The sequence below is a fragment of the Adiantum capillus-veneris genome, chromosome 5 (assembly GCF_014529385.1).
Source record: "Adiantum capillus-veneris isolate H3 chromosome 5, ASM1452938v2, whole genome shotgun sequence".
NCBI lineage: Eukaryota > Viridiplantae > Streptophyta > Polypodiopsida > Polypodiales > Pteridaceae > Adiantum > Adiantum capillus-veneris.
In genome coordinates this window covers 143945580-143956238 of record NC_140935.1, presented here as the reverse complement: position 1 = coordinate 143956238, position 10659 = coordinate 143945580, and positions in this window count along the sequence as shown.

The following is a 10659-nucleotide window of genomic DNA, read 5'->3' as shown; positions in this document are numbered from 1 at the left end:
GTCTCACTGGGTGGGAACTGTCTCCTGTGAGACGAACAGTGGATCAGTCAATAATTACCACGGCAGTCACCACAGTGATTCCCAAGGCATATAAATAGGATCCATTACATTGTAATCGGGTTGGCATTAGTCGTGGGCATGAATCGAATCATTTGTTGGCTGTACTTCTGCTTAAGCTTTTGATTCATAATCCTTAGCCCTAAGCTGTTCTTGAGCTACATCATCCTTATTTATAATCTCTCACCTGTAATTCTAAATACAACATCCCAGTGTACTTCAATCATACATACTTTGTATTCATTCTCTCTTTGAACCTGAATCTGAATCTGAACATCATTCTCAATACTTCAGTCTGTTTTGCATTTCAGTAGATGTATTCCAGTTCAGTTTCTATTTCCTTATCCAGTCTGTTGTTTGAACTAACACATCATTAGTAGCTGTAAACTTCTAACATTGGAATCAGCTATCTAAAGAGATCGGCTCCAATTCCAAGGACCAAGCTTAGGCTATCATGACCAAAGATATGTTAGATGCAACTAAACTTGGCTCAAAATGTGGTAAGTGGAAAGGATTAGAGTTTCACAACAAACTCTTAGCCTCGACATGGTCTAATCTAAGTCTGGGGGGCATCTCAAGGAACTAGTAAGGAAGTACAAAAAGAGTAGCTGGGGTTTTGGAGTGGGGAGAAGAAACCACGTACTTCAAGAACTCCATCTTGCAATGATCCCCCTGGCTCTCTAAATTTGTAGGACCACCTCAAATCCCCTTTTGGATAGAAGCGGCCAGGAAGTGAATAATAAGTGTCTGAATTAGCTAGCTCACTTTTGGGACAGTAACAATAAGAGCTGGAAAACCATTGAACTTCTGGCAACTCATTATAAACTTAATGGCTATGAGATATTGTTAGTCAACAGAGTGATAGAAGAGCTTGATAAGGTTGTAATGCCAATCTGTGAATCTGAGTTTGAGTGGAATACCTAGAGATGGCCCGGAAGTAGTGTGTAATGGAAACCCTAGTCTATACGCATATATCATGCAATCATACACGAGAATAATTGGTCTAGCTCCCTCAATAGAATATGAAAGAGACAATGACTGGAAGAACGGTGGGAGAAAGTCATGGAGAACATTTGGAAACCAAAGTGGCTGCAGTTTATGAATATTTTTTTATTGAAGGTGATGTAGGTGCCCTACCAATGGGTGTAAAGATCCAAGACAGAGGCACTGGGTCAAATCGATTCTTGGGGTGTAGGATATCTAGTGAGGATCTCGCCCACCTATTAATGGAATGTCAGGCAATCAGAGGCCTAGCAAGGAAATTCTGCAAATGGGTTCAAAGGACATGGCATATCATATAATTCAGGACTCATCTATTCCTTGGTGGCAAGAAATTGGGAAACCCTCCTCTGCTCATCTGCACTCAAACTCTCAGGTACTTCTTCTTTCATCATATATGGCAAGCGAGGAACCACAGTGTGTTTGAAGGAGACCTTGACGTGTGGCAAGCTTCTCACAGATTATACAAGAAAGTAGAGTGGTGATCTATACGCTAGGATGCAAGCAAGACTCAGAAGACTGGTCTAGGGCTACCCATGCGATAAGTAAAGCCTAAAGCGATAGTTGATGATGGCGTTAGGCATCCAACTTGTAATCTTTAACATCTCAACTCTATCTAAGCTTGAGGTTGGTTTGTAATTTCATGCTGTGCTTAATACAATTCACTCACATATTGTGAGTTTTGCAAAAATAAAGAAAAGAGCTTGAGAAAATGCCGAGAGATCAACACTCCCACTTGTCACACACTGCGACACTTGTGACACTGGCTCACCTTTAAAAAAAAAGAAAATACCGAGAGATAAACACTCCCACTTGTCACACACCGGGACACTTGTGACACTGGCTTACCTTAAAAAAAGAAAACGTTTCAAAGCATTTAAAATGTAAAAGTGAAGGGTTCGATTTTAGGAAAGGAAAAAAAAGAGAAATGAATCTATGGGAGGTTTTCTCCTTGTCTAGCCAAGTGTCTTGCAGTGGGGTGGCCCCTCTTTCAGTCGATGTAACTATGGTTGCTGTGAGACATCATGGCTCGACACAAGCATGACTAGAATGTGTACTTCTTTTGGGTTGCACTCACAATTTTGACTTTTGTTAAAAAAAAGATTTTAGGAAAAGGAACAACATTCTACAATGGAAAGTCAAAAGACTTTGTACTCTCTATAGATAAAAATAGTATGTGACCCACACGTTACTGCGGCCAAGAAGGAGTATCATTCAATTTTGTGCAACCCCCCTCTCCCCTTCTTATAAATGATAACATGTGTAAGTATTCTTTATGCATCCAATTTAAGGTAGTGAGAACCATATCTTAAATGCTTTATTATGTGCACTAATGCTTTGTGCACATTGACTTTGTGCAGTAATGCTTTAAATCACATTGACTTTGTGCGACAATAGAAAGTGCAAGAGAATTAAATGAACATAACAACTATAGAGCATAAATTTAAAAGACTACACATGAGAGAGAGAGAGAGAGAACTATAGAGCATAAATTTAAAAGACTACACATGAGAGAGAGAGAGAGAGAGAGAGAGAGAGAGAGAGAGAGACTAAAAGAAAAAAAAAAATCCACTTCCATTACTGTAAGTAGTCGTTGTAAGCATAACCTATTATTTGTCTCTAAAGAAGAAGTTTTTTGAAAGCCACTAAATCTTGACTAACAAAACAACTACAACTTCAAATGACAGCCATGGACCCACACAATGAACGCTCCTACCAGAACAACGACGCCCCTCATACAGGGTGTATAATACAATCCTCCAATTCTCATATCTATCTCTATAACAGTATTCTGCATTGGCCGGCAAGCAATCTCCGAGCTCGCGAACCCGTATGCAAGCTGAACCTGCATTACGATTCAAAGCCACACTAATATGAAAGTATCCTTGGAGTCCTTTGCAAAACTCATGCACTTCCATTAAAATGTTATCACGATAATAGTGATTCCTGCAAGCCAACTGGTTAATCACAATAAGTTCAATAACCAAAAAATATATAAAAAAAGCATTGTGCTTCATTGATGTACAACTTCAAAGCTTTCAATAATGTGTACTACATCATGTGTACTAAGTGGGCCTCTCCAACTAGGTGGATCTAAATGAGAAATTGTTAGTTTGAACACCAAGCTGAAAATTTTACAAAGGATATACTTAGATCCTACCATAGATAAGAAACGGCGGATGATGAAGCATCCAGCTAAATGTGGATACTGTCCAATGCCTTCTTTGACGTGGCATCTATAAATACAATATTTCAACCCCATTCAAGAAGCAACATAACGTCAGCTTTTCATGACAATCGAAGTGTATAGAGAATTGAATTAACATAGCAACTATAATATGTGATCCATATGTTGGTGCAAACCAAAAGAGGACACTATCAATACCATTGAAACTTTTAAATTCGTAACAAAATCTTAGTTCTCAATCACTCATATACATGCATAAAGAGCCGCACAAATCTACTCGTTTAGTGTATAAGCCACAAAATCATAATGAGATGAAAAAACATGAAAAATATCGCACATATGCAACAACTTAAAACAAAGGCAACACTTAGTTTTGAAATTTTGATGCCTTTTTTGAAAAGAAATAACTCCAAATGCAATACCAATAAACCTTCAAACACAGAAATATTTTATTTATGATTTACATTGTTCACTCCATGCAAAATGTCAAAACTCTTAGGAAACAAACAAAATAGTTAGTGGCAAAGGATGCTTTGGTGGAGTTTCAATTGGTAATATATAATAATTACCAAATTTCATACACTATCATACATCAATGACCCTTTTGTAAAAACAATCCCACAAACTCTATCGTCTTGTTTGAACCTTCCATAGTTAGGATACATTATAAATACTTTGTGGATACACATCACAACAGGGTCTCAATGGTCCTAATTGCAACCTTGAAGCTCACATAGCTAAGCATAGTTGTAATGATGGAATCCTCTTGTCTAACAACATGCTACCTTATGTCCTCAAGCCACAAAGGTAGTACCTCATATTGTTTGACAAAAACATCATCTCAACCAAGGACTCAAAACTTAGTCTAAGTATACTCTATGGATTCATGCAATGTAGATCAAGCAACACAAGTATAAAACCAAACAAAACAACATGTTCACTAATTTATCCTACCAACATAGTTCAAAGCAAGGTAGAATGAATCAAATTAACACACAGAACTACGTTCTTCAAATATTTCTAGTAGCCAAGGTTGAACGTTGCTATATGGCACAGTCATCAGAAGATCGAGCCATCTTTGTCATCAATGCATTCAATCGATTCAGGTGGACCTTGAACTGGGTTACTTCTCCTTCTAGAGCAAGGATCTGGTCCTTCAGTGCATCAATTTGGATCTGGATTTCCTATTGGGTATGTGTGAGATTTGCATTGATTCAAATTGTTGCTGCATGCGCACCAACATGTTGAATTGGTTCTTCTCAACCTGGGTGATTCCTCCATTGAAGCGTTGTGCACATAAACGCACCTCATTGCGAATGTCTACAATTTGTTGGCCATTCGCTTGCTGAGTCACGTCCAAACTGCTTCCAAGTGTCGTTCAAAGTCCATCTGCCTAGACTCACTACAGGTAAAGAAGTCCCATAATGCAGCCATGAGTTCGTGATTCCCATCATTTACCATAGGATTAATAGACGAGGATCCCACACATCGAGCACTTCTCTTTGTCGCTCGAACATTGCCAAACTTTGGAGGAATAGACTCAATACCATGACTCAGTCTCAATGATGGCATTGTTATTAGTGTTTTCCATAGCTGTACCATTAAAAAGTACATCACAATGCATATAAAGCTGAATTATGTGTCAACTACCACGTAAGAAGCAATCCCTTGTACAATATTACGAACATAACATCTTATCATACAAAAAAAACATAATCTACACAAAGCATAAGAGGTGGAAGTTAAAGCATAAGAGGTGGAAGTTCAGGAAAATACACAAAGAGACTTTAGAGTTTTCTTCATGCAACATGCATGATTTTCTCTAATCCTTATTGCACACCTCTCTCTCTCTCTCTCTCTCTCACACACACACACACACACACACACACACACACACACACACACACACACACACACACACACACACACACACACACACAAACACAACATAGCAAACTATATATCCTTTCACAAATGTGAGGATCAATGCATAGAATTGTTATGCTTAAACAAAGATCTCTAAGATATGAACCTAATATATTGGATCCCTCAAACTCAAATAGTAAGTGGAAAACTCTACTGCATAGAATTACAAAGTCATAATAAACGCCAAGACATTTAGAAATGTATCCATATCTTCAAAGAAAATTTCCTAGAATGGATCACAATTATGGAAAAGTTGTTGATATGTTTGTCATAGAAACAAACACAATCAAGGATACTATTGTGCCACAAATGATCTAAGAGGCAATGTTAACGTAGCTTGATTCATCATGCAATTGGCGATCAGCTTGGAGTTTCTCCATTCCTAAATTAAGGACTGTTTTTCCATCCCAAGGTTGATTATCTCCTGGATTAACAAACAAAACTAGTAAAAACGGAGACCTTTTCTGGAATAATACAATCGAAGCTCCAAACACAACAATTTACACGTACCAATTATTGTAGCTATGTATGGTATTGCCAAACATGCAAGTTGTTTAGGCAAGTAGATTTGGTAGATCAACTCAGCAAACCTAGAATTCTGGAGGTACTCCCAATCATTGGGAATAGAGTATCCTTCATATCTAGCAAACCACTGAGCATCATCTTCATCTTGGAAGACACACACTCCTTCCTTACTGAGTAAGAAATATCGATAGATGGAAACTTCCTAAGGTTCATAACACATAAGGAAACAAAAAAACCATGAGTCTTACTTTATGCCAAGGGAATTCCTAATTTCAAGCACACACACCTGGTCTTGTAGTGCGTGCGGATGGTCCTAACAATTTTTTTGTGTGGCAAAAGCGCACACCAAAAATGTGGCTCTGCTTAAAATAATGAAAAAAAAAATCAAGGTCCCAAAGATAACACAATAAGTCTCCACATAATGTCTTAATGGTGGACAAAAACATACCAGGATGTGGATGATCTTCCACATTTGATAGAAAGGACACCTCAGAGATGTAAGAAAACTGATCCATGATCTATATACCCAAATGGAAACCAAAAAATAGACAATGTTATAGAGAGAGATAGAAAATTAATTCATGAAATATTTTATGATTTGAAACATATACAAAGAAGAAGACAATGATGAGAAGGATTGGAGCCTTCATATGGCATTGATTAATATCTCATGGTATTGTTACTACAATTGTTTTGTAAATTACATCAATGTCATGTAGGAGAATTTTCACTCCAACAATTGAACGTGTGCGTGATAATGCAACACACAATTGTCTATGAGTGAAGACAAATATCACCAGGTATAGGCCCAACATCGTAATGCTTTGGCCCTGTGACTTATTTATCATCATATAGAAAGAAGGATTGGAACCTTCATATAGCATTGTTTAATATCTCATGATACACAATGTTTGTTGTTAGTGTAGTTGTTTTGTTTACATCAATGTCACGTAGGAGAATCTTCACTCCAACGGTTGAACGTGCAACATAGCAATGCTTTGCCCTGTGACTTATTTATCGTCATACAAAAAGCCAATCTAATTGGAAATTGTCTCCGTATAAGAACAAATGGCAACTTTGTACCAGAATTCACAAAACATATTCGAGGGATGAAAACCCGAGTGCCAACCCGTGTACCTGTAATAACTTCTGCCTCCAAAACTCTTGCATGAAATGCCTTGCACACCAAGCGTGTCCCATTACATAGACCTTGATTTGGATCAATGTTCCATAATAGAATTATTGGGGCATTCATCTTCAACTCCAAGCAATGTGTTGGAAATCCACCACCCAAGGTGAGACTATTTAAAAACTCCATAGAGTATAAGAAAGGATCTTGCATTGAGTTTTCCACCACAGAGTCAGCACTAAAGTATTGCACAACATCACCTTTCATTGTGTACAAGGCCTTAGCATTGAGAATATCAACTTCAGAGTTTTTTGGAGCAAGGATGGCCCCCTGTAAAACATATCATGGGTATTCCAAGTGATTAGAAAGATTACCATTTAAGATATAACCTTATAGGTTGGACAAATGGAGCTTGGCTTGGAGAAATGGTGGACCTTTGATTCTTTCCATGTTTCAATGGAGCCTATCTTGGATAAATGGTGGATCTTGCTTCTGTCCATGTTTCGATGGAGCCTAGCTTGAACAGTTGGTGGACCTTTGCTTCTCTCTATGTTTCAATAGAGTTAGCTTAGACACGTGGTGGATCTTCAAACTAAGCCAACTACTATCAATGTTTCCTAGCTTGGACAAGTGGTGGAGTGTTTCTCTACTCCATGTTTCAATGGATCTTAGCTTGGACAAGTGTTGGACCTTAAAACAAAAACCCCATGTACAACATAGAATGGATTTTCTAAATTTCAATGGAGTCTAGATTTAACAAATGGTGGAGCTTGTCTTCATCCATGTTTCAATGAAACTAGCTTGGACAAGTGGTGGACCTTGTAACAAACCCCCCCATGTACAACATATCATTGGTTTTCTAAGTGATGGGAAGGAATACCATTCAAGATATAAACTTATAGCTTGGATAAGTAGTTTACTTTAAAACCAAATTCATCATAATACAATGAAATACAGGTTAGCCAATTCCTAAATCTTGAGACCAAACCTCCCATGCTATTAGAGATAATATATTGGATATGTGGTGGACCTTCTATTATTTTCCCATGCCTAGTTTAGACTACCGGTACACTTTGCAGCTATAAAGGTTGGACGAGTTGTGGAGCCTTGTTTCTATCCATGTTTTAATGGATCCTAGCTTGGACAAGTGGTGGACCTTGTAAAAAAGCTTCCATGTACAACATATATGAGGTTTTCCATGTTTTAATGGAACCTATCTTGGACAAATGGTGAATCTTGCTTCTCTCCATGTTGATTTTGGAACTACCTTAGACAAGTGGTGGAGCTTTGCTTTTCTACTCTTCATAATACAATGAAGTATACGTTGGTTACATGGTGAATCTTAAGGCCAAACCTCCCATTTTACTAGAGATGATAGGTTGGACAAGTGGATCAACCTTCTATCATTTCTCCATGACTATATTGGACAATTAGTAGACCTAACATCTCTCTATGTTGTCTAGAGATAAGCTTGGACAAGTGATGGACCCTGCTTCTCTCTTCCCTTGGTTTACTAGTTTGAAGACTCAGTATATATACTTTCTTAGATCTAGCTTGAACAAGTGGTGGACCTTGTATCCACAAGGTCCACCACTTCCCTTGGTTTACTAGTTTGAAGACTCAGTATATATACTTTCTTAGATCTAGCTTGAACAAGTGGTGGACCTTGTATCCACAATCTTAATTCATTACAAAAAAGTATATGAAAAAATAACATAGGAATCTTGGTTTGAAGGTCAAGCAATTAGGTTCCAAATGCACATAATAATATATTTTCCACCCATAATAAAAGAAAGTTAAATATGTTATTACCAAATTGACAAAGGTAACGTCCAAGAATTCTAGCTTTGCATCTTGTCAGATCTAAATCTTCATCAAGGCAACATGCATGTATACATCAACTTTCAAGCCATTCAAGAATACATGCACTTAGATTCCATAGTTTTGTTTTCAAAGTCTTTTAGGTTCTAAAACTCTTTCACGTAAAGTATGTAATGACAAAATTCTTGAAGCAAACATTTGTGCCCAAGAAAAAGATCCCTCTCACATATTTAAAGTCCATGAATTCTCTGATCCATACTTACAAGTTTTATTTTGACATCAAACATCAATTCTCTCATAGTTACAAATAAATGCAACCTCGATATGAATTGACAAAAAATGAATTTCTTTTACTATATGACCCAACATAGGCCCCAATCAAATAAAAAATGAGTCTCCAAAAATTTGGGTGCACTCTAGCAATACATCAGAGTCCCCTTACAATAGGATGCACTCCAATAGTACATTGACGTCCCCTTAGAGTAGGGTGCACTCCATTCAAGTGTTCATAAAATTGACACACCTTTGTTTTTTTATAAAAAAGACTATATCAAATTATACAAATGTTGAAAGATACACACTAGAATAAAAAAAGCATCTTATGTCCATATTTATTCAATTCTTTCGTGTTGACAAGTACACACCAAGGACATAATTTGTCTCAGAATCACTATACTGATTTACAATTGTGTTGTATGTATAGACTCTCTTATCTCTTGCATACAACCATCCTACCAACCATGGAATTATGGTTCTCTGCAAGAAGTTTTGAAGTTGCTCGGAAGTTTGCCTCCACATCTTTGGAAATATAAGATATGTCCCTGGCATGTTCCACATCACCCTATATGGAGTGTCATAAAAAATTAAGGTATTGTTTGCATCCAAATCCTCAAATATCTTCCAAATATCACTCAAATTTTTGTGATAAACCCTTGTAAATCCTAACATAATATTTGGATTTTGGCAATTTTTGTTACTCATAAACACCTTGAACTTGGTATACTGCTCAGGAAAACATTTTTGTGTGATGCGTTGCACCCTTGTTAAGTTATAGTAACTCCATATCCATAGCTCAAAGTATTCAGCACAAAAATCCAAAAAACTTTGTGCGTCTGGTCGCACCACATGATAAACTTCATCTTTATCCTCCACAAGTCGCATGTGTTGAGCCCAAGATGGCATAGAATATCCATTTTTCATTTCAATTGTCATGAGAAGTAACCCCTCTAGATCCAAGATAAGTACTCTTTTGATGTCCTTGAAAGAAAGTGGTAGGTGATAAGGAGGTGATTCATTCCTTGGACAAGGTCTTGGAGGAGGTTGGATGGGTAATTCAATAGTTTTCTTCAATTTATGCCAGCATATAGCCAATCCATTTTTCTGTAATGGTTCTGAAATTAAAGAACAAGAACACTTAATGCAAACACAACAATAGACATGAGTTTTACATTGTCTACCCTAAGGTTTTATTAGATACCAAAATCCATCTATGATCTACTCATTAATAGAAAGAAATTCAAATTAAAATCCTGACTCTTTTTTATGCTACACTCTCTCTTAGTCTCAATACCATGGAGGTCAACTAAACTTAAGTCAACTAATAACTACTACTTGTTGTTAAAGGTATGCTTGAAGTGCATAAGGCTTAACCAATGCTCTAGTGTAGAATGGGTATTTAGGTATCAAGGTCTACCACTTATCCAAGCAAAGATCCATTTAGATATGGAAACCCAAATTTTCTTAATATAATGATATAGAGTGGACAAGTGGTGAATCCTGAGACCAAACCACTCATGCTACTAGGGATAATAGATTGGACAAGTGGTGGACCTTGAATGTAAACCCCCCATGTACAAAGTATCAGGGGTTTTGGGTATTTCAATCGACTCTAGCATCTTCGAGACATGGTGGAGCTTACTTCTCTCCATGTTTCAATGGAGTCTATCTTGGATAAATGGTGGAGCATCATTCTCTCCATGTTTCAATGGAGCCTAGCTTGGACAAGTGGTGGACG